The sequence below is a fragment of the Leucopleurus acutus genome (genome assembly GCF_964270905.1).
Source record: "Leucopleurus acutus genome assembly, chromosome: 15".
NCBI classification, from domain to species: domain Eukaryota; kingdom Metazoa; phylum Chordata; class Mammalia; order Artiodactyla; family Delphinidae; genus Leucopleurus; species Leucopleurus acutus.
The window spans coordinates 7,128,261-7,154,034 of record NC_139157.1 but is presented as its reverse complement, the minus strand read 5'-3'; the positions used below and the strand labels follow the sequence as shown (position 1 = coordinate 7,154,034).

Sequence of the window (25,774 nt, the reverse complement as noted above, 5' to 3'; positions counted from 1 at the left end):
AGTAGAGGATGTGGGGTGCATGTGTGTGACCCTTTATTAACACCAATTCTCAAGGCATCTCCGCTGAACACAGAACTCTAATAATTTCTACCAAAAATGTCAAAGGAATCAACAATGTTAGTATTCAAATAGGATTCACCACCTCTAATTGCCCTTTGATGACACAACTGTATTCTTAAAGGGTACATGGGTTTCACACAAATGATTCAAGATTCATGTTTATATCTACATAGAGTGTCCAGAACAATGGTGCTATAATGATTGCCAAATGTAGGTATGGATTGATGGATGGATGGATGAATTAACGAATGCTCTGTAATCTAAGGGCTGAAGATGAATTACATAAAGCTCCCCAAAGGGCAGAGGGCACAATTAAGAAATATAAAAATCTACTGGTAGGTACAAATCGTTTCTAGAGGAGAGACTGGTTCTGAAAATACAGAGATTGAAAACCACCAACTCCATATGTGCTTTATCATACTATTTAAACCTGCATGATGAGGGAGCTAACACTTTGTAGACAACCTCATACAAAGGTGTTTTTTTAAAAAAGACAGTCTTCTTTTGTCCTTCCTTTGTAGCTATTTGGAAAGAGAATGATAATAATCAAAAGACCTGCAAAAAAAGCGATTTGGTATCTCAAAGGTTGCAGGCTATTGTGTGACACATGCTGAATATCATGAAGAAAATGACTACCTTCTGAATTACTAGGGATGCTCGAAACTCCGGAGAGGAAAATAGAATCCCACCGTCTGTTATAAGAATGCTGAGAAGAAGAAAGAGAGAAATTTAGCTTTCAGACATTCAGATGTCCTTTGCTTAAATAGGGCAGACCCCTTTAAGGAAAGCTTTGGGGACAGAACAGAAATAAATCTCAGGGCAGCTGTTTTTCTATCTGAAGAAGGTTGGGTGTCTCTTACGCCACTTACAGATTTTAAAAACGTGTTGTCATTCTTTAATCATGGTCATTATTGGAGAATATGATCGAAATTTTAATTATTAAGTAGAAGGAATTGTCAAGCACTTTCATCGGGCGGCTGGTGTGCCCGAAGTGATCAGTCATCAGCACAGCGGATGCGAACCTGGGAGCGCGTCATCCCCATGCCAGGACCCCAGCCGAGAAGGAGGCGGTGGTCTGTCCACCTCCTACTGGCTCCCTGTCTCCTAAAATGTCTGCACGCTGTTTACTGCAGAGCCAGTGTTTAGACCAATGCTCAGTAATGTGAAAACATCAATCATTTCCCTCCTCTATTGAAATGAAGTAGGATTACTCTTGATTTAATAGCAAAGGAACATTTCCAAGGCACAAAAACATTTCCACGACTAAGCACAAAGGTTATGCTGAAAATATACGTTTGTTTTCTTCTTCCACAGACCCACGGGCACTAAAGTTATTAGCTTCGTGTTCACCGTGACAGTAACTCCACGTCTGCCGGGCTCTGCACTGTCTGTAGTGCGGTAGACAGTGTGCAGGAAAGCTCGTCAAAGGAGAAAGGCTGCCAGAAATTCATAAATTGGGGGGAAAGGATGGAACCCAGGGTTAGTATGACTCACAGGGTCACACAGGGTTAGTGCTTAGATCTAAATGTGCTTTACACATTTAGAGTGAAGTGCTTACAATCACCAAAAGCCGTTGTGGTGTCTTTTTAAAGCTACAGTAAAGATCATTATTTGGATAACCTCAACCCCCGGCATCCATCTGAAGCAGGGTCAGGGTTGAAAACAAGAACCACCACCGACAGGCCCAGGAGCGAGGGGGCTGAGCTTTGTAGAGCTGGCAAGCACCTCCCTCGCTCAGATAGTGTCGCCTGCAAGGCAGGGCCCTGGTAGGGGCCTGGGACCAAGGGAGGCTACTTCCAGATGTGAGGCGTCTGCTCCCTCCCCGGGTGGCTGGTGCACCACAGTTAAGATGTCTGCCTGGGTTAATGACACTGGAACCCCAATGACAGTAGCTGTGTCTGTGAAGTTCTCTTCCTGCCAGTCTCCAAATTACAGCAAATGCCAAATTCTCTCTCCCAGTCACGAGAACATTCTCAGAAATGTACTTGAGGTGACTATTAATTCTAGCATATAGTGTTTGGTTTTAATTTTTTGTTGTTTGTTTTTTTGGAGAAGATCCAAACTATGCCCTTGTTGGAATAAATGAGGGGTCTGACGACAAATATAGCCGACAGTTCTTACTGGTGGAGGCCAGAGTGCTGGTTCTAAGTGAAGTTGTGACTAGGAAGGAATTTCCTGAACACCTGATCTGTTTATAGAAATGCCTGGAACTTCCGGCCTGCAGGGCACAGGGACGGCTTGATCCCGGCCTCTCAGAGTTCCATGCTTGCCTGTCCTGGAACTCCCTCACAAAGAAGATTTTTTCTCCAATTTTCTCACTTCTGTTTGGAACTTTCTACTTACAATAGGTAGATTTCTTCAGGGTTCTAGGAAACCAGCGAATGTGGCACCTTTGTCTACAATTACAATGGTTATGGTTAGTTTTATCTTTGCCTCCTTCCCCTTTGCAGCTAGCTGAACAAGGGCTTTCAGTGACTTACCCCCTAATGGGAGGTTTCAGGTGCAGAATTGGGTCAGCAGAAATAATTACACTGAAAGCAGGTTTCTCAGTGCTACTGACACTATTCTGTTTAGACAGGAGAATGGCCGTTGACTTCTTGTGAGGGACACATTTATCCACCAAATCACATACCCCTCTTTCCTCAATTCAACCACTCACCCACCCAGTCTTCCAGCTTTTACTGTGTGCCCGTCAGGTGTAGCAGGCACAGCAGGAACGGCAGGAGCGAGTACGAGCAACAATCGATTCTGTCCTCAAGAAATTTTCCACTCACATTGGAAGACGGATTTGAAGGTAATATAACTGAAGTTTATGATAAAACTGTGATCTGTGCTATTTTATGAAATTACAGGGGTTGCAATGAAAGAATTACTTACGTCCGGGTGAGGAGGGCTTTATGGGCACTGTGTGTTTATAGGCGAGAGGGACTCCGACCAAGATTTTGAAGAATGAGTTATCCATTATTTGAGAATAATGGGAAAAGGTGGTGCAATCCCCCCCCCCCCAACCCCGGGTAGTCACAGGCCAAATGAGATGTTTAGATTCACAAGGTTATAACAGGCTACACCTGGCACTGGATTCACTTAGAAGGATATAGGACAGGAAACAGCATGCTAGCAGGGAGCGTCAGAGAACATTTCTTCCAACCCCAGTGACCCCTCAGGTTTGGGGAACAGGATCAGGATGGTGAGTGAGGTCAAGAACCTGGATAGAAGCTCTAAGTCCCAAGTGTGTTGGTAAGAGTTCCATGGACATAACTTCAAGCTATAGAATGTGTAACGTCTACCTCAAAGAGCATGACTTCCAGGGAAGTCCACAGCCTATGGCTTCTCCCCTGGGCATTTATGGCTCATTCACAGTCTCAAGCTGTCATGATGCAATGTGCCAACCAGGGGTCATTTTTTGTCATCGGCACTTGCTGACTATTAACTCAATAAACATTCCGTCTTCGTCAGGTCTCCCAGGAGCAGAACCGAAGGTCAAATTTGTCCTCAGAGAAGGAGAAAGAGTTTTGCTGACCAGTGGCTCAGAGGAAGGAGCAGTCTATGCCAAGGTCTGGGAGTCTGAAAGAACACGGTGAGATCCAGAGCTGGAAACGGTCCAATGTGAGTTAAGTACAAGGTACTGCAGAAGATGAGAGGAAGGGTAAAGGGGAGAAGGGGTGGGAGATGGGGCCACCAGAGGGGAGAGGGCCCAGAAAACAGACTAGACCATACCCAGGGGCTTAGATGTTTAGCCTGTCAGGAACCATTGCATGGGATGTGTTGTGATCATATGTGTATGGTAGTGATATAAAGGGTTGAAGAGTGAGGAACACACTGTGGGAGGAAGAGAGTAGGTTGTTACAGAAGTTCAGGCAAAGGATAGGGGGATACTGAGTTAACAGGCAGGGGGATGGAGATAAGGAACATTTACTGGCTGGAATCAATAAGCGACTGGGGAGAAGAGTCTGGAATATGCCTATGGGCCATCACACGTGCCCCTCACTGCAGAGAACTGAGATAAGAGGAGGGAGAGCAGGTTTGCATGTGGGTGACGGAAGAGGTGGAAAAATGAGTTCAAATATGGATATTCTGCATTTGACGTGCTTATGAGAATTCCAAGAGGAGACACACAGCAGGCAATGTAAAGTATCAGCCTGAGGCTCCAGAGACTGGTCTCTCTAGAGACAGACCTGGGGCACATCAACCATAGACAGGGCTCAGAATCAAAGAAATAAATGAGACGCTCCAAAGGAGGACTTGATCTCAGAAGAGGGAAGGACCAGAGACGGTCCCCTTGCAAACACCAGAAGTTTAAGGGAGGGTAGTAGACGGGTTTGGGATGTAGTCTGTGAAGATGCGATTGAGAGGGGGCAAAGGACAGGTAAATGAGAAGGGTACCATGGAGGCTGGGGTAGGAAGAGCTGTCACCGGCATCAAGGCTGCAGTGAGGTGGGTACACCTACAGTAAGGACCCAACCGTTTTCTTCATCTTTGCACGACAGTTGCATCTGTGGTATAATCGAAGGCTAGTCTATCTAGAGGGATCAGATCAAAGGTGAGCCTGAAGTTATTTATATTTCACCATTGACCTCTACAGCATTCTTTTCATTCTAATACAATGTCTGGTAAAGATACAATTTCCAGCTCTCTCTGGTTTGTAAGCTGGTGTTTTTCTGCAGAGATAACCACAGGGGGAGGTATGTCAGGGCCTGATTTGGTATTCAGTTAATATTGTAGCACATGCTCTTCCATTACCTAGAAGCTAATGACTATCTAAATTAGTTCTATGGCCCAAAGCAAAGATAAGGTGGTTAGTATGTTTGACCAGCCATTAAGGTGTGTCTTTCTGGAAAAATATCCTCTCAAGTGAAATGACACCATGATGTTCTATCGGCAGTAGAGCTAACTCTTATTAAAAGGTCTACTTTGAATGTCTCCCCAGGGTAATCATATAAAAAGAGAATCAAAATTTAATATGTCATTAGTAGAGGCTGACTTGCTGAAAAATAAGCTGAATTAGTTGAGAATTGCTGCTAAAACATTCTGTAGCTGGCAAATATTACTCTGATGCTCTAGAGAATGGTAGCAATAAAACACGTAGAATATGTTTTGCATCCCAAAGTTGGCATTCTTGAAATAATCAATGATTTTTGTTCCAAACCAGCTTAATATCTCTTGTACCCATAGACTGTAGCCTGAGGCAGATAATATCTTCTCTTGCTTCAGAATTCTTTTTTTTTTTTTTTTTTTTTTTGCGGTACGCGGGCCTCTCACTGTTGTGGCCTCTCCTGCTGCAGAGCACAGGCTCCGGACGCGCAGGCCCAGCGGCCATGGCTCACGGGCCCCTCCACTCCACGGCATGTGGGATCTTCCCGGACCGGGGCACGAACCTGTGTCCCGTGCATCGGCAGGCGGACTCTCAACCGCTGCGCCACCAGGGAAGCCCCTCAGAATTCGTTTGCTCAGTTTGTCTGCTTGTTAGGTGGAGCACTTGATATAAACAAGGGGATACACAGATGTTAGAAGTCGTGTGTAGGGTACGTGACAATAGAAGTACCAGGAAAGGCATAGAGATAAGTACTTATCTAAATATTACACAAATTAAAAAGATGCCTAGGTACAGTTAGGCATCGAAAAATACAAACACATGGAGGCTAAACAATACACTACTAAATAACCAAGAGATCACTGAAGAAATCAAAGAGGAAATCAAAAAAATACCTAGAAACAAATGACAATGAAAACACGACAACCCAAAACCCATGGGATGCAGCAAAAGCAGTTCTGAGGGAAGTTTATAGCAATACAGTCCTACCTCAAGAAACAAGAATCATCTCAATAAACAACCTAACCTTACACCTAAAGCAATTAGAGAAAGAACAAAAAAAACCCCAAAGTTAGCAGAAGGAAAGAAATTATAAAGATCAGATCAGAAATAAATGAAAAAGGAATGAAAGAAACAATAGCAAAGATCAATAAAACTAAAAGCTGGTTCTTTGAGAAGATAAACAAAATTGATAAACCATTAGCCAGACTCAACAAGAAAAAAAGGGAGAAGACTCAAATCAACAGAATTAGAAATGAAAAAGAAGTAACAACTGACACGGCAGAAATACAAAGGCCCATGAGAGATTAGTACAAGCAGCTATATGCCAATAAATTGGACAACCTGGAAGAAATGGACAAATTCTTAGAAAATCACAACCTTCCGAGACTGAACCAGGAAGAAATAGAAAATATAAACAGGCCAATCACAAGCACTGAAATTGAAACTGTGGTTAAAAATCTTCCAACAAACAAAGGCCCAGGACCAGATGGCTTCACAGGCAAATTCTATCAAACATTTAGAGAAGAGCTAACACCTATCCTTCTCACACTCTTCCAAAATATAGCAGAGGGAGGAACACTCCCAAGCTCATTCTACGAGGCCACCATCATCCTGATACCAAAACCAGACAAAGATGTCACAGAAAAAGAAAACTACGGGTCAGTATCTCTGATGAACATAGATGCAAAAATCCTCAACAAAATACTAGCAAACAGAATCCAACAGCACATTAAAAGGATCATACATCATGATGAAGTGGGGTTTATCCCAGGAATGCAAGGATTCTTCAATATATGCAAATCAATCAATGTGATACACCATATTAAAAAACTGAAGGATAAAAACCATATGATAATCTCAATAGATGCAGAGAAAGCTTTTGACAAAATTCAACACCCATTTATGATAAAAACCCTCCAGAAAGTAGGCATAGAGGGAAACTACCTGAACATAACAAAGGCCATATATGACAAATCCACAGCCAACATCATTCTCAATGGTGGAAAATTGAAACCATTTTGTCTAAGATCAGGAACAAGACAAGGTTGCCCACTCTCACCACTATTATTCAGCATAGTTTTGGAAGTTTTAGCCACAGCAATCAGAGAAGAAAAAGAAATAAAAGGAATCCAAATCAGAAAAGAAGAAGTAAAACTGTCACTGTTTGCAGATGACATGATACTATACATAGAGAATGCTAAAGATGCTATCAGAAAACTACTAGAGCCTAATCAATGAATTTGGTAGAGTAGTAGGATACAAAATTAACACACAGAAATCTCTTGCATTCCTATACACTAATGATGAAAAATCTGAAAGAGAAATTAAGAAAACACTCCCATTTACCATTGCAGCAAAAAGAATAAAATGCCTAGGAATAAACCTACCTAAGGAGACAAAAGACCTGTATGCAGAAAACTATGGCACTGATGAAAGAAATTAAAGATGATACAAACAGATGGAGAGATATACCATGTTCTTGGATTAGAAGAATGAAGATTGTGAAAATGACTCTACTACCCAAATCAATCTACAGAATCAATGCAATCCCTAGCAAACTACCACTGGCATTTTTCACAGAACTAGAACGAAAAATTTCACAATTTGTATGGAAACACAAAAGAACCCGAATAGCCAAAGCAATCTTGAGAAAGAAAAACGGAGCTGGAGGAATCAGGCTCCTGGACTTCAGACTATTCTACAAAGCTACTGTAATCAAGACAGTACGGTACTGGCACAGAAACAGATATACAGATTAATGGCATAGGATAGAAAGCCCAGAGATAAACCCAGACACATATGGTCACCTTATCTTTGATAAAGGAGGCAAGAGTATACAATGGAGAAAAGACAACCTCTGCAATAAGTGGTGCTGGGAAAACTGGACAGCTACATGTAAAAGAATGAAATTAGAACAATTCCTAACACCATACACAAAAATTAACTCAAAATGGATTAAAGACCTAAATTTAAGGCCAGACACTATAAAACTCTTAGAGGAAAACATAGGCTGAACACTCTACGACATAAATCACAGCAAGATCCTTTTTGACCCACCTCCTAGAGAAATGGAAATAAAACCAAAAATAAACAAATGGGACCTAATGAAACTTAAAAGCTTTCGCAAAGCAAAGGAAACCATAAAAAAGATGAAAAGACAACCCTCAGAATGGGAGAAAATATTTTCAAATGAAGCAACTGACAAAGGATTAATCTCCAAAATTTACAAGCAGCTCATGCAGCTCAATATCAAAAAACAAACAGCTCAATCCAAAAATGGGCAGAAGACCTAAACAGACATTTCTCCAAAGAAGATATACAGATTGCCAACAAACACATGAAAGGATGCTCAACATCATTAATCATTAAAGAACTGCAAATCAAAGCTAGAATGAGGTATCTCCTCAAACCGGTCAGAATGGCCATCATCAAAAAATATACAAAGAGCAAATGCTGGAGAGGGTGTGGAGAAAAGGGAACCCTCTTACACTTTTGGTGGGAATGTAAATTGATACAGCCACTGTGGAGAACAGTATGGACGTTCCTTAAAAGCCTAAAAATAGAAGTACCATACGACCCAGCAATCCCACTACTGGGCATATACCCTGAGAAAACCATAATTCAAAAAGAGTCATGTATCACAATGTTCATTGCAGCTCTATTTACAATAGCCAGGACACAGAAGCAACCTAAGTGTCCATCGACAGATGAATGGATAAAGAAGATGTGGTACATATATACAATGGAATATTACTCAGCCATAAAAAGAAATGAAATTGAGTTATTTTTAGTGAGGTGGATGGACCTAGAGTCTGTCATACAGAGTGAGGTCAGAAAGTGAAACACATATGTATGCTAACACATATATATGGAATCTAAAAAAAAAAAAGGTTCTAATGAACCTAGGGGCAGGACAGGAATAAAGTCACAGATGTGGAGAGAGGTCTTGGGGACATGGGGAGGGGGAAGGGTGGGCTCGGATGAGGTGGGCGAGCATTGACATATATACACTACCAAATGTAAAATAGATGGCTAGTGGGAAGCAGCTGCATGGCACAGGTAGATCAGCTCGGTGCTTTGCGACCACCTGTAGGGTTGGGAGGGAGAGGGTGGGAGGGAGACGCAGGAGGGAGGGGATATGGGGATATATATATACATATAGCTGATTCACTTTGTTATACAGCAGAAACTAGCACAACCCTGTAAAACAATTATACTCCAATAAAGATGTTAAAAAAAAAACCCTCCAAAACCATCACAGACAGAGCGACGGGTTCAGTGAAGGTAAAGTGTACAGTTATTCAGGTGTCACAGTTGAACATGGTTGATCCGGGTAATTGTTTCCTTGTTGAAATGCTTGTCTTCACTGCAGAGTCTAAGACAGATTTTTAAATAGTCCCTGGGAAGGGATGGAGAGAGGGAATCGGGTCTGGAGAAGAGGGTCAGAGAATATACTGCTCTGTGGGCACCAGAATCCACCGGCAGTGGCAAGCAGCCATCCGTCTTTACCTGCGTTGTTCGGAGCTAGGTCTGTCCTCTACTTCACTGAGAACCTTCTGCTCCGACAGGAATAACAGGGGTTAATCAGAAGGGTGGTGTGAGATGGGGAAGGGAAGGTGGCAGGGATCAAAAAAAAAAAACAAAAAAACTCTGGTCCACTTGTGACCTCCTGCAGCTGGGGCAGTTCTTGTTTATAAGGGACGGTTCCCTCCAGTGCACGGTACTCTTCGGAGCAGCAGACACCTGCAGAATTTGCGGCAAGTAGCAGACATCTCAGAAATAGCAAAGTCCTAACCACTTGGTTAGCAAAACAGAGAGACAAGTTTTCACCCTCCTTTTAAACTGAGGAAGTCGTAAATAACTTAGCACATTTATAGTTTCCCCTTTACAATTTTTTTAAGGCTCATTTTGGAAATTGTGTATCACCGTGAACATGGTCTGCAATGCGACGTGACCATAAGGCAGTGTTCCACTCCCTCTAAGCTTCCTGTGACGAGAATCTGAACGCACGAGGCAGGCAAAGACGCTCCTTCCCTACTTGCTGTTGTCAAAACTACCCACTGAGGCCATGGGCGGGAGAAGACCGCGGAGGCGTGTGGCCTCTTCCCAGCTTCCTTCCTCGCATTAGATTTTGATGGTGGAACAAAGTTCAAGGATCTGTGACCTGAAATAATTCCAAAGCTCTGGCCTTTTAGCCTTCATTGTTGGGGTCAGAAGGCCGTTGTTGACAGAGAATAGTTCAGGGTGGAGACAGGTCAAAGGACCTGTTCAAATGGTTTTAGGCCAGAGTCCTTCCCAAGTCTCACCATGTCTTCTAGAATAGCTTTTTTGACATCCTTGTTTCTGCACATTTCTTCAAAGGAGCCTTCAAAGCCTCTCTTCTGGGCCCAGGGGCCTAGCATCTCAATGTCTGGTACCACAATTACTATGAGAAATGCCTGCAAGTTCTCCCCGTGGACGAACACCTGAGTGACAGGTTCACTTCACTGGTAGATGTTTTCTCTCTTCTCCAGAGCTGCGTACTCGCCTTGTGCCACTTTAAAGATGTGCTTTTTCCTGCTGATGACCTTCAAGGTGCCATTTGATAACCACTTTCCAATGTCCCCTGTGTGCGACCAGCCATCTTTATCCAGAGCTTCTGCTGTGTTTTCTGGGTCCTTTAAGTAGTCTTGAAATACATTAGCCCCTCGCACACACACCTTGCCCGCGCCCTTGGCAGCCATGTAATTCATTTCTTCCACATCGGCAAGCTTTACAATGTTGCAAGGCATTGGGGCACCACATGGCCTGTGGTCCAGTCCCCAGGCACAGTCAGGCAGCGCCCGGCGGTGCACTCAGTCTGTCCGCAGCCTTCGTAGAACTGGCAGCCCAGCGAGGCTCTCAGGAAGGTCAGCACGTGGCGGACACGGGCGCCGCTCCTGTGATCAACAGCCTCCCTTTTCCTCCCAGGCTCGACTCTTATTTTACGGATGGTCAACTTATCCCACAGGCTGTTGTTTCTAATGATGCCACCGCGAAGCTTGGCTTCTTTCCTCTTGGAGGCAAAGTCCAACAGCCATCGCTTCAGCATGCTGTTTGCCTGAGGAAAAAGTCAGTCAAACATCCAGTTCAGCAGTCTGGGGACCACAGGGAAGATGGTGGGTGGAAATGCCTTGAGATCATCCGTAAGCAACCTGATATCTCCTTGGAAAAATCCTATTTTAGCTCCGTGACACAGCATCACACACTCTACAACTTTTTCAAACACGTGGGCGAGAGGCAAGAAAGAGATCAAAGTATCATCTGAGGAAGTAATGAATGTACTCTGTCCTTTTCACAAATGCTGAACGATCGCTGACTGCATTTCGATGGGTGATCAGTGCTCCTTTGGGGTTGCCTGTAGTTCCACTTGTGAAGCAAATTATTGCAACATCTTCAGGTGCTGGAGGCTTGGGCTTCCGTCTGTGGGCTCTTCCCAGGTCCTCCATCGCCTTCATGCGATGATCTCCACCCCGCACTTCTTGCCTCGTTCCGACCCATCACTGCCGTAGGAACCCATGAGAACAATAGTTTTAAGGCATGCTGTTAATTTATTTTCTACAGCTTCTAATAAGAGGCTGGCCTTCTCTGGCTTGCCCACAAAAACCAGAGAGAGTTCAGCTTTGTTGATGATGAAGGTGACTGCTTCAGTTCCGAGGGTATCGTAGAGGGGAACGATCACCATCGAATAAGTAAAGCATCCCTGTTCAATGATCACCCACTTAGGTCTGTTCTGAGAAAAGAGGCTGATGAACTGATCTGGGGCTACCTTGAAGCCCTTGTGGATCAGTGCCGAGCCCACACACTCTGACATTTCTGCAACCTGTTTGTATGAAAGCCATTCATAGGGTTGGTCTGGTTTCAGAGAGCCTAAACGAGGGCCGTTATTTGACACCTGCATGCCCCTCTGGAAGCCTTCATATAACATTCTGATGTCATCGTAGAAATACACCAAGGGCTTGTCACTGTCCAGGAGCACGGATCTCCGTCACTGCCTGCCACCTCCACTGACTGCATGGCCAGGTCACATGGTGGCTTCAGGGCCTGCAGTTGCATGGTGTACCAGAAGGTGGTGAGCGCCACGAACGCACCAAAGCCCATGAGTGTGTTGGTTGGTTGGAAGGGTGCACACGTACTGCGGGAAGTCAACCATCTCTGGCATCCGAAAGTACTGGAACAGCTCATGGTCTTGCATCATCCTGGGTTGGTGGCGCCCTATGCCGATATCTTAGAAGGGCGTCACAAATCTTCTCATTAAATGAAAGTTCCAGACTCCACGGCTGGGGATTCCATTTTGTGACTCGTGGAGAAGTGGGAATCCAGTCTCAAACCTCTTTTCTACTTTCTTTCTTCCAAACGCCTCTCTAGCAGGAGACGGCTTATCTTCTAACAGGAATGCTGGGGAACCAGAGGAGCTTCTGCAGAACATTTCAAAGGAAACTTGGACTAGGCCTTTGCCAGGTGGCTGTCTCTTTTCCTCAGTTTGGATGAAGGGAGATGAATGAGGGGGAAAAACTCAGTGGATGACTCTTTCTTGGATGTATTACCTGGTTTCAGGACTTAATGAAGCTCAGGTTCTTGATGTCTCGTTGCAGAAAGAATTCAGTGGGAGACAAAGTGATAGGTAAGAAGTGGATTTATTTAGAGAGAAACACATTCCACAGACAGTGTGGGCCATCTCAGAAGGTGAGAAAGGCCTAAGCAGTAAGATTTACTTTTAACTTTCCTATACTTAAATGTATTGAAGTGTCATTTTAATGCATCAGTAAAGAAGCACAAATGCCAAATCACAAACTTAATTTTATTATTTTGATAAGTGGATTTCCTTTCAATTTTATGTGTTTAATCCTATGCCTTCAGAAAATATTGTTCAAAGATAATGTCTAAAGTTTTTATCAAACTTTAAAGGGGCCAAAGGGGTCCATGGAACAAAATAACTAAGAACTTCGTTACTAGGAGTTTGATATTTTATATTAAAAAATAAGATCCTAAAGAAAAGTCGCTGCTTCTGACACATCTTTGGAAATTCATAATTTAAAGAATTTAGCTGTATTTAGTAATTTTCCCCTCTAAGGTCTTCTTTGTGAGGTCACAATTTACAACTAGCATTGGGATATGTTTTCAAAGAGACCCCAGCTCCAATATAGAACCCAAACACTTAAAATGCTTTATCCTGAGAAAATCCAAATATTTATGTTTCCAACTCACGTTAAAAATTTTCTAAAAGCATAAGATGTTATTGAGGGTTCCCCACTGTTGATGACTGTGGTTAGAAAGGCCATCGAAAACGGCTGCCGGGGAAAGGACAGATGTAGGGATGTCAAGGCTGCTGGGGGGCAGAAGTTCCCACTGATGGCTTCCCTGGCACTTGTAATTTAGTCACTCAGTGATCAATTTCTAACACCGGAGATGTGCTGGAATTAGTGTGAAATTTCCACTCTCTTTGGCTCTAACTGGGACATTCCATAATTACAATGAAATGAGACCATGCTTCACCGTCTCACTCCCTCTGTGAAGAAGTTATCTGGCATGAAAAGGAAAGGAATGGAAATCAAGAGCCAGCCTACAGGAAATGCTAACAGAATAACTGGTGAGTGAGCCGAGGTGAAATGGCTTTGATGCAAACCAACACATGCGGTTCTAATTAGGCAGTAAGACCGGCAAGGAAGCGAGCATTACGTCTGTGAATTGACTTGGACGATGTTGGGTGGTGAGGTATTCTGAGGAAAAGCCAAAGGCCTTTAACTCACCAGTGTGGTTAATTATAGAGAACGTTGTTCTTGCGGAATTTCCTACCAAGCATTTCAAAAAGACATTATTTTGCTTTTAAACATGTTAAAAACATTAAGTGACACTTCTTGCAGGCTAACAGCAGCTTGTATTGGTGATGAAGAAATGGTTGGAGATTTTATTTAGTCCAAGGTTAACGAATAAAGGTTATGAAGATGGTCTTCCTTTCATTTGTCTGCAGCAGAGTAGAACAAATTTACCTTATCTGACTTGGGGAATGATCATAGAAAATGTGAAAGGATAAACTGCTTTTATATAGAATTCTTTAAAAAAAATCATTTTTATTTTTCTAATATGAGTCATTAGAATGCATAAGCATCACTCATCTGAGAACTGTCCTGATAATGGCTCAAGTTCTCTGAAGAATGTTTATGCACCTCCTTTGCTCTCCAGTGCAATCTGGGAGGGAAGGGCATGCACTGCATCCTTCTGCCTGGATCAAATGTAGAGGTAGAAGATGGTGACGAGCCTCTGAAAGCAAGAAAGAATGATATGAAAAGCAGCCTTAAACTGACAGACCTGTGTAAGGCACAAAGGAGTAATTGATTGTACTTGAGCTGTATCACAGAAAACTGAATTAATTAACAAAGATAAATTACAATGTGTTCTATCTTAGCTCTTCTGAAGACAAAGAAACGACAGTATTGATGGATAGATTAAGGACATGTTTTCGAAGGTGTGGGACATGGTTAATTTACTCACAAGTAGGATGGCCACATGAGTTGTTTAACAGTACAATTCTGAGAATGAAAGGGAGCATAATAGCAGAGACTCCAGAATAGGCATAAACACCAGCCTGTTTTGGGCAAAATAAGATGTGTGCCTGTCACCACTTCTCACCCTATAATTCCAGAATTACATGCTGCTTATTCACATACATTATGCCTCTCCTTATAGTACCATGTTCACTGGAATGTGAAATTAACATATGGCAGTTGTATAATTTTTGTATTATTGTTTATTAATAAAATAACACAAATAGATAAGCTATAATATAAAATAAGTAATATTAATAATTACTATTGAGCATTATTATACTAATAATTAACTTGCAAAATACTTTTGAAAGTATTTCAGTTACTCCCAAAATACCTGGTAAGTGGTCTCTCTAAAAAATTCGGAATGATTTTTATCAAATAAGCAGCAAATAAGCTTGATGTAGACATACTAATGCAATGTTATAGATAGTCATTAAATATAATAGAAGTTTAGAATAATCTTTAATAGGCGGCAATACGATTTCACCTCTGTTAATGTATTCTAAGAAAGTAAGCAGGTAAATATGAAGAGCTTCATGCATGAGAATATTTCTCATGACATTGCTTATAACAGCAAACACCGTAAAGCTGGGGGGTCATAGCATCACGGCGCAGTGAGCTACTCTCTTTGTGTCTCCCCTTTAATCTGTAGAACATCCACAGCTCAACAAAGGTGCCTCTACCCAGCACACCAGGGTGCCAGCCGATCGCACATTTCTGTGCATCTAAAGGAGGATGGACTGGAACACAGAGAAGAGGTGGTACAGGTGCAATAGCAGAGGCAGTGCCCGCAATTCTGGTCCTCCAGCTGCGGCAGCTGAGCCCGCGGCCCCAGAAAACCTGGCCAGCGGAGGAGGGAATGCACACAACGCCAGCCCCCTGGTCACAGCAGTGCCCACGGCCACAGGTAACCAGGCAGCAGCAGCAGTAGGGCCTGGGACCCCCGTCCCTCCAGCCATGGAGGTACCCACAACTCTGGCTCCCTGCTCATTCCACCTGTAGCAGTGGAGCCCACAAATCCTACAACCCTGGACATGGCAGAGGTGCCTGCGTGCTCCTGGCTGGCCCGCTCCCGATGCAACTCAGGGGATGCTGCACATGGTGGAAAAGCCCACCATCCCAGGGCTCCAGGCAGCAGTACCATTGACACCAACAGCTGCAAGGCACCAATGACCCTGGAGGCACAAGAAGCAATAATGAGGGTAAGGGGTGACACCTCTGACAGAGGCAGTGAAGGGTGGAAAATGCTGACTTTCAAATACATCCAAAGGCAGCGCAGGTAAGCGAAACTAAAAACTTGTGATATGTCGCCACCTACTGGACGACAAAAGAAAGGCCTCTAATTTCTGACCTGTTGAATAGTTAGAATGGAGTAGAAAGGTGTCCCCTACTTCACAAGTGCTGGCTTATCAAGCACCATGAAGAACCATAGTAACACTGTACAACAAAGAGAAAATGACAATTCTCTAGAAACCAAACTTAAAACCACAGAATATTTCAATCTAACTGATAGAGAATTTAAAATAGCTGTCACAAAAAATCTCAACAAGCTACAAGAAAACTCAGAAAGGCAGTAAAATGAGCTCAGAAATAAAATTAATGAACGGAAGGAATACCTCACCAAAGAGACTGAAACTCTAAAAAGGACTAAAGAGAAATTCTGGAGCTGTAGAAGGCAATAAACACGATGAAGAATACATTAGAAAGCATCGGAAACAGATCAGACAAGATGGAAGAGAGAATTAGTGAGCTTGAAGATAGACAGATAGAAATGATACAAGTAGAAGAGGGAAGAAATAAGATATAAAAAGATGAGAAAATTCTATGAGAGTTATCTGACTCTTCTGGGAAGGGGAAGATTAAGGTAACAGGTATTCCTGAAGGAGAAGAGAGTGAAAAGAGAGGAGAGAGTTTATTTAAAGAAATAATAGCTGAGAACTTCCCAAATCTGGGGAAGGAACTGGATATACAAGTGCATGAAGCTAAGAAAACACCTAATTACCTCAACACAAAAGACCTCCAAAATACAGTATATTAAAACTATCAAAAGTCAGTGAGAAAGAAAGAATTTTAAAGGCAGCCAGGATAAAAAGAAGGTTAACCTACAAAGGAACCCCCAGTAGGCTATCGGTAGATTTCTCAGCAGAAATGCTATGGGCCAGGAGAGAATGGAATGGCATTCTCAAAACACTGAAAGATTACAAACTGTCAGCCAAGAATACTCTACCCAGCAGAGTTATCATTCTTATATGAAGGAGAAATAAAGACTTTCCCAGACAAACAAAGCTGAGGGAGTTCATCAACACTACACCTGTCTTACAAGAAATGTTGAAAGGAGCTCTTCTAGCAGAAACAAAAAGGCAAAATATGCAAAACTTTGAGTAAGGTGATAAATAGACACGCAGAGTCAGAAAATTGCAACTCTTTATCACATAAAGGCTAATGGGGAAAAAAAGCAGAAGAAAATAACTACAGCTACTTCAGTTTGGTAACAAACTCACAGTATAAAAAAGGACAATTTGAGATAACTAAAACACAAAAGGGGAAGATGAAAAGAGCAGAACCCACATAGATAAATGAAGATAAGATGCTATTAGCAGAAAAGGACTGTTTTTATCTATGAGAAGTTTTATACAAAGCTCATGGTTACCATAAACCTAAATCTAGAACAGAGACACAAAACATAAAAAAAGAGGAACTGGAGGAAGACATTTTAGAAAATCACCAACTCAAAATGGCAGACATAAAAACAAGGAAAGAGAAGCAACGGAGCTATAGTGCAACCAGAAAACAAATGATAAAACTGCAGTACTAAGTCCTCATCTATCAATAATCACCTCAATGATTGGATTGAATTTACCAGTCAAAAGACACAGAATGGCTGGCTGCATTAAAAAACAAGACCCAAGTATATACTCCCTCCAGCAGACACACCTCAGCTCTAAAGACATAGACTCAAAGTGAAGAGATGGAAGATGATACTCCAAGCAAATGGCAGTCAAAAGAAAGCCGGTGTAGCCATACTCATATCAGACAAAGTAGACTTCAAGCCATAAAAGATAACAAGAGACAAAGATGGACAGGATATAATGATAAAGGGGTCAATTCATCAAGAAGACATAACAAATATTAATATATATGCATCTAACATAGGAGCACCAAAATATATAAAACAATTGTTAAGAGACACAAAGGGAGAAATTGACAGCAACACAAAAATAGTAGGGGACTTAACACCTCACTACATCAGTGGATGGATCAGCCAAATAGAAAGTCAACAAGGGAAGAGTAGCTTTAAATAAAACTTTAGATCAGACGGAGTTGATAGATTTGTACAGAACATTCTATCCAAATGCAGCAGAATACACATTTTTCTCAAATGCACATGAAACCTTCTCAAAGTTAGACCATATGTTGGGATACAAAACAAGTCTCAATAAATTTAAGAAGACTGAAATCATATCAGTCATCTTTTCTGATCACAATGGTATGAAGCTAGAAATCAACTACAAGTAGAAATCTGGAAAAAATCACAAATATGTGGCAACCAAACAACATTCTTCTGAACAACTATTGGGTCAATGAAGAAACCAAAGGACAAATAAACATTACCTGAAGACAAATGAAAATGAAAATTTAACATATCAAAATCTATGGGATGCAGGAAAAGCAGTACTAAGAGGGGAGTTTATAGCAATACAGGCCTTCCTCAAGAAACAAAAAAAATCTCAGATAAACAATTTACCCTTATACCTAAAGGAACTAGAAAAAGAAAAACAAAGGAAGCCCAAAGTCAGTAAAGAAGTAGAAAGGAGATTAGAGTGGAAATAGATGAAAAAGACAATAGAAAAGATCAATAAAATCATAGCTGGTTCTTTGAAAGGATAATCAAAATTGACAAACTTTTAGCTAGACACATTCACTAAGAAAAAAGAGAGACGACTCTGATAAATAAAATCAGAAATGAAAGAAGACAGATAACAATGGATACCACAGAAATACAAAGGATTATAAGAAAGTATTACAAATGGCAATATGCCAATGAATTGGACAACCTAGAAGAAATGGACAAATTCTTAGAACCATACAACCTTCCAAGACTAAGTCATCAAAGAACAGAAAATATGAATAGACTGATTACTAGGACAGAGATTGAAACTATAATCCAAAACTTCCTGCCAAAACAAAAGTCTAGGACCAGATGGCTTTACAAGCAAATTCTACCAAACTTACAAAGAAGATTTAATAACTATCCTCAAACTCTTCCAAAAAATTGAAGAGGAGTGAACACTTTCTAACCCACAAGGCCAACACTACCCTGATACCAAAACCAGATAAAGACAACACACAAAAAATAAATTACAGGCCAATATTTCCTATGAACATAGATAAAAAAAATCCTCAACAAAATATTAGCAACAACACATTAAAAGTATTATACGCCATGATCAAGTGGAACTTATTCCAGGGATGCAAGAATGGTTCAACATCTGCAAATCAGTGTGATACATCACATTAATAAAATGAGAGATAAAAACACTCTGATCATCTCAATAGATGCAGAAAAGACATCTGACAAGACTCAACACACATTTATGAAAAAAACTCTCAATAAAGTGGGTTTAGATGGTACGTACCTTAATATAATAAAGGCCATATATGACAAACCCAGAGCTAACATCATACTCAGTGGTGAAAAGCTGAAAGCTACTCCTCTAAAACCAGGAACAAGACAAGGATGTACACTCTTGCTACTCTTATTCAGCGTAGTATTGGAAGTCCTAGCCAGAGCAGTTAGGCAAGAAAAAGAAATACAAGACATCCAAACTGGAAAGGGAGAAGTAAAACTGTCACTATTTGTGGATGACATGATTTTATATATAGAAAACCCTAAACATTCCACCAAAAAAAAACTATTAGAAATAATAAACGAATTCAGTCATGTTGCATGGCACAAAATCAACATACAAAAATCTGTTGCATTTCTGTATGCTAACAGTGAGCTCGTAGAAGGAGAAATTAAGGAAACAATCCCATTTACAATAGCAACAGAAAGAATTAAAAACCTACGAATAAATTTGACCAAGGAGATGAAAGACCTGTACACTGAAAACTATAAGACATTGTTGAAAGAAACTGAAGAAGATAAATAAATGGAAAGATATTCTGTGCTCAGGGATTAGAATTAACATATAGTTAAAATGTCCATGTTGCCTAAAGCAATGTACAGATTCAATGCAATCCTTACCAAAATCCCAAGGACATTTTTCACGGAAATAGAACAAAAAATTCTAAAATTTATATGGAACCACAAAAGACCCCAAATAGCCAAAACAATTCTGAGAAAAAACAACAAAGCTGGAGGTATCACACTCCCTGATTTTAAACTATATTACAAAACATAGTAATTAAAATAGCATGGTATTGGCAGAAAAACAGATATACAGATCAATGGAACAGAACTGAGATATAAACCCACACGTATAAGTACAAGAATTTACAACAAAGGAGCAAAGAACATACAGTGGAGAAAGGATAGTGTCTTCAATAAATGGTGTTAGGAAAACTGGACAGATACATGCAAAAAAAAAAAAAAAAAGACCATTATCTCACACCATACACAAAAATCAACTCAAAATGGATTAAAGACTTGAATGTAAGACCTGAAACCATAAAACTGCTAGAAGAAAACACAGGGAGCATGCTCTTTGACGTCGATCGTAGCAATATCTTCTAGATATGTCTCCTCAGGGAAGGGAAATAAAAGCAAAATTAAACAAATGGGACCGCATCAAACTGAAAAGTTTTTGCACAGCAAAGGAAACGTTCAACAAAACAAAAGGACAATCTACTGAATTGGAGAAGATATTTGCAAATCGTACCTCTCATAAGGGGCTAATATCCAAAATAAATATAGAACTCATACAACTCAACAACAACAAAACCAAACAACTGGATTAAAACATGGACAGAAGAGCTGAATAGACATTTTTCCAAAGAAGACATGCAGATGGCCAACAGGCACATGAAAAGATGTTCAACATCACCAGTTATTAGGGAAATGTAAATTAAAACCACAGTAAGATATCACCTCGTGCTTGTGGTGATAAAACAAAAACAAAAACAAAAAACCAAACCCCAAAATAAATGAACAAACTGAAACAAACAAAAAAAATGGAAGCCTCAGACCTAGGGACATATACAGACTGAAAGTGAGGGGATGGAAAAAGATATTCCATGCAAATGGAAAACAAAAGAAAGCTGGAGTAGCAATTCTCATATCAGACAAAACAGACTGTAAAACAAAGACTATTACAAGAGACAAAGAAGGACACTACATAATGATCAAGGGATCAATCCAAGAAGAAGATATAACAATTGTAAATATTTATGCACCTAACATGGGAGCACCGCAATACATAAGGCAAATACTAACAGCCATAAAAGGGGAAATCTACAGTAACACAATCAGAGTAGGGGACTTTAACACCCCACTTTCACCAATGGACAGATCATTCAAAATGAAAATAAATAAGGAAACACAAGCTTTAAAAGATACATTAAACAAGATGGACTTAATTGATATCTATAGGACATTCCATCCAAAAACAACAGAATACACATTCTTCTCAAGTGCTCATGGACCATTCTCCAGGATAGATCATATCTTGGGTCACAAATCAAGCCTTGGTAAATTTAAGATAATTGAAATCATATCAATTATCTTTTCTGACCACAATGCGATGAGACTAGATATCATTTACAGGAAAAAATCTGTAAGAAATACAAACACATGGGGGCTAAACAACAAACTACTTAACACCCAAGAGATCACTGAAGAAATGAAAAAATATCTAGAAACAAATGACAATGAAAACACGATGACCCAAAACCTATGGGATGCAGCAAAAGCAGTTCTAAGAGGGAAGTTTATAGCAATACAATCCTATGTTAAGAAACAAGAAACATCTCAAATAAACAACCTAACCTTACACCTAAAGCAATTAGAGAAAGAAGAACAAAAATCCCCAAAGTTAGCAGAAGAAAAGAAATCATAAAGATCAGATCAGAAATAAATGAAAAAGAAATGAAAGAAACAATAGCAAAGATCAATAAAACCAGGTTCTTTGAGAAGATAAACAAAATTGATAAACCATTAGCCAGACTTATCAAGAAAAAAAGGGAAAAGACTCAAATCAATAGAATTAGAAATGAAAAAGGAGAAGTAACAACTGACCCTGAAGAAATACAAAGGATCATGAGAGATTACTACAAGCAACTAAATGCCAATAAAATGGACAACCTGGAAGAAATGGACAAATTCGTGGAAATGCACAACCTTCCGAGACTGAACAAGGAAGAAATAGAAAATTTGAACAGACCAATCACAAGCACTGAAATTGAAATTGTGATTAAAAATCTTCCAACAGGGGGCTTCCCTGGTGGCGCAGTGGTTGAGAGTCCGCCTGCCGATGCAGGGGACACGGGTTTGTGCCCTGGTCCGGGAGGATCCCGCAAGCTGTGGAGCGGCTGGGCCCGTGAGCTATGGCCGCTGAGCCTGCGCTTCCAGAGCCTGTACTCCACACACAGAGAGGCCACAACAGTGAGAGGCCTGCGTACCGCAAAAAAAAACAAAAAAACTTCCAACAAACAAAAGCCCAGGACCAGATGGCTTCACAGGCGAATCCTATTAAACATTCAGAGAAGAGCTAACACCTATCCTTCTCAAACTATTCCAAAATATACCAGAGGGAGGAACACTCCCAAACTCATTTTACGAGGCCACCATCACTCTGAAAACAGAACCAGACAAAGATGTCACAAAAAAAGAAAACTACAGGCCAATATCACCAATGAACATAGATGCAAAAATCCTCAACAAAATACTACCAAACAGAATCCCACAGCACATTAAAAGGATCATACAATATGATCAAGTGGGGTTTATCCCAGGAATGCAAGGATTCTTCAATATATGCAAATCAATCAGCGTGATACACCATATTAACAAACTGAAGGAGAAAAACATTATGATCATCTCAATAGAGGCAGAGAAAGCATTCGAAAAAATTCAACACCCATTTATGATTAAAAACTCTCCAGAAAGTAGGTATACAGGGAACTTTCCTCAACATAATAAAGGCCATATACGACAAACCCACAGCCAACATCATCCTCGATGGTGAACAACTAAAACCATTTCCACTAAGATCAGGAACAAGACAAGGTTGCCCACCCTCACCACTATTATTCAACATAGATTTGGAAGTTTTAGCCACACCAGTCAGAGAAGAAAAAGAAATAAAATGAATCCAAATTGGAAAAGAAGAAGTAAAGCTGTCACTGTTTGCAGATGACATGATACTATACATAGAGAATCCTAAAGATGCTAACAGAAAACTACTAGAGCTAATCAATGAATTTGGTAAAGTAGCAGGATACAAAATTAATGCACAGAAATCTGTTGCATTGCTATACACTAATGATGAAAAATCTGAAAGAGAAATTAAGAAAACACTCCCATTTACCACTGCAACAGAAAGAATAAAATACCTAGGAATAAACCTACCTAAGGAGACAAAAGACCTGTATGCGGAAAATTATAAGACACTGATGAAAGAAATTAAAGATGATACAAATAGATGGAGAGATATACCATGTTTTTGGACTGGAAGAATCAACATTGTGAACATGACTCTACTACCCAAATCAATCTACAGATTCAATGCAATCCCTAGCAAACTACCACTGGCATTTTTCATAGAACTAGAACGAAAAATTTCACAATTTGTATGGAAACACAAAAGACCCCGAATAGCCAAAGCAATCTTGAGAAAGAAAAACGGAGCTGGAGGAATCAGGCTCCCTGACTTCAGACTATTCTACAAAGCTACAGTAATCAAGATAGTACGGTACTGGCACAGAAACAGATATATAGATCAATGGAACAGGATAGAAAGCCCAGAGATAAACCCACACACATATGGTCACCTTATTTTTGATAAAGGAGGCAAGAATATACAGTGCAGGAAAGACAACCTCTTCAATAAGTGGTGCTGGGAAAACTGGACAGCTACATGTAAAAGAATGAAATTAGAACACTCCCTAACACCATACACAAAAATAAACTCAAAATGGATTAAAGACCTAAATTTAAGGCCAGAGACCATCAAACTCTTAGAGGAAAACATAGGCAGAACACTCTATGACATAAATCACAGCAAGATCCTTTTTGACCCACCTCCTAGAGAAATGGCAATAAAAACAAAAATAAACAAATGGGACCTAATGAAACTTAAAAGCTTTTGCACAGCAAAGGAAACCATAAAAAAGATGAAAAGACAACCCTCAGAGTGAGAGAAAATATTTGCAAATGAAGTAACTGACAAAGAATTAATCTCCAAAATTTACAAGCAGCTCATGCCATTCAATATCAAAAAAAAAACCCAAACCCAATCCAAAAATGGGCAGAAGACCTAAACAGACATTTCTCCAAAGAAGATATACAGATTGCCAACAGACACATGAAAGAATGCTCAACATCATTAATCATTAGAGAAATGCAAATCAAAACTACAATGAGGTATCACCTCACACCAATCAGAATGGCCATCATCAAAAAATCTACAAACAGTAAATGCTGGAGAGGGTGTGGAGAAAAGGGAACCCTCTTGCACTGTTTGTGGGAATGTAAATTGATACAGCTAGTATGGAGAACAGGATGGAGGTTCCTTAAGAAACTAAAAATAAAACTACCATACGACCCAGCAATCCCACTACTGGGCATATACCCTGAGAAAACCATAATTCAAAAAGAGTCATGGGGCTTCCCTGGTGGCGCAGTGGTTGAGAGTCCACCTGTCGATGCAGGGGACACAAGTTCGTGCCCCGGTCCGGGAAGATCCCACATGCCGCGGAGCGGCTGGGCCCATGAGCCATGGCCACTGAGCCTGCACATCCGGAGCCTGTGCTCTGCAACGGGAGAGGCCACAACGGTGAGAGGCCCGCATACCACACACACACACAAAAGGAGTCATGTACCAAAATGTTCATTGCAGCTCTATTTACAATAGCCAGGACATGGAAGCAACCTAAGTGTCCACCAACAGATGAATGGATAAAGAAGATGTGGCACAGATATACAATGGAATATTACTCAGCGATAAAAAGGAAAGAGACTGAGTTATTTGTAGTGAGGTGGATGGACCTAGAGACTGTCATACAGAGTGAAGTAAGTCAGAAAGAGAAAAACAAATACCATATGCTAACACATATATATGGAATCTAAAAAGAAAAAAAAGGTCATGAAGAACCTAGGGGCAAGATGGCAATAAAGATGCAGACTTACTAGAGAATGGACTTGAGGATATGGGGAGGGGGAAGGGTAAGCTGTGACAAAGTGAGAGAGTGACATGGACATATACACACTACCAAATGTAAAATAGCTAGCTAGTGGGAAGCAGCCGCCTAGCACAGGGAGATCAGCTCGGTGCTTTGTGACCACCTAGAGGGGTGGGATAGGGAGGGTGGGAGGGAGGGAGACGCAAGAGGGAGGAGATATGGGGACATACGTATATGTATAGCTGATTCGCTTTGTTGTGAGGCAGAAGCTAGCACACCATTGTGGAGCAATTATACTCCAGTAAACATGTTAAAAAATAAAAATAAAAAATATAAAAGGTTAAAACAAACAAACAAACAATAAAAGAACAAATGGAAGGTATGGAAACAGAGTAGTTGCTACCAGAGAATAGGCGGGGAGTGGGGGCAAAATGGGTTGAGGGGGTCAACTGAATGATGCCAGGTGGAAACTAAATTTTTAGTGGTTAGCACACAGGAGCAGATAGAGAAGTAGAAACATAATGCTGTACACATGAAACTTATATAATGTTATAAAGCAATGTTACCTCAATAAAAAATAAATTAAAAATTGAAACCTGATGAACCTAGTGGCAGGGCAGGAATAAGGACGTAGACATAGAGAATGGACTTCAGGACACAGTGGGGAAGGGGAAGCTGGGGCAAAGTGAGAGTAACATTGACATATATACACTACCGAATGTAAAATAGAGAGCTAGTAGGAAGCAGCAGCGTAGCACAGGGAGATCAGCTCAATGCTTTGGGACGACCTAGAGGGGTGGGATGGGGAGGGTGGGAGGGAGGCTCAAGAGGGAGGGGATATGGGGACATGTGTATGCATATGGCTGATTCACTTTGTTGTGCAACAGAAACTGACACAATATTGCGAAGCAATTATATTCCAATAAAGATGTATTAAAAAAGGAAAAAAGAAAAAAATTGAAACCTCATCTATAGGTAGTTCATTCAACAAATT

The 25,774-nt window shown here is 40.8% G+C and overlaps 1 protein-coding gene and 1 pseudogene across 3 annotated transcripts in view; both read right to left on the bottom strand.

Moving 5' to 3' along the window:
- PRKN (parkin RBR E3 ubiquitin protein ligase) overlaps positions 1-25,774 on the bottom strand; it is a gene marked incomplete at its 3' end in the record, with an annotated part of 1,244,701 nt that overhangs the window by 76,638 nt on the left and 1,142,289 nt on the right. The gene's annotated exons all lie outside the window — the stretch shown is intronic.
- LOC309972261 (long-chain-fatty-acid--CoA ligase 1-like) lies at positions 9,566-12,095 on the bottom strand (annotated as a pseudogene). Its single transcript has one exon. The product of its transcript is annotated as a long-chain-fatty-acid--CoA ligase 1-like (transcript).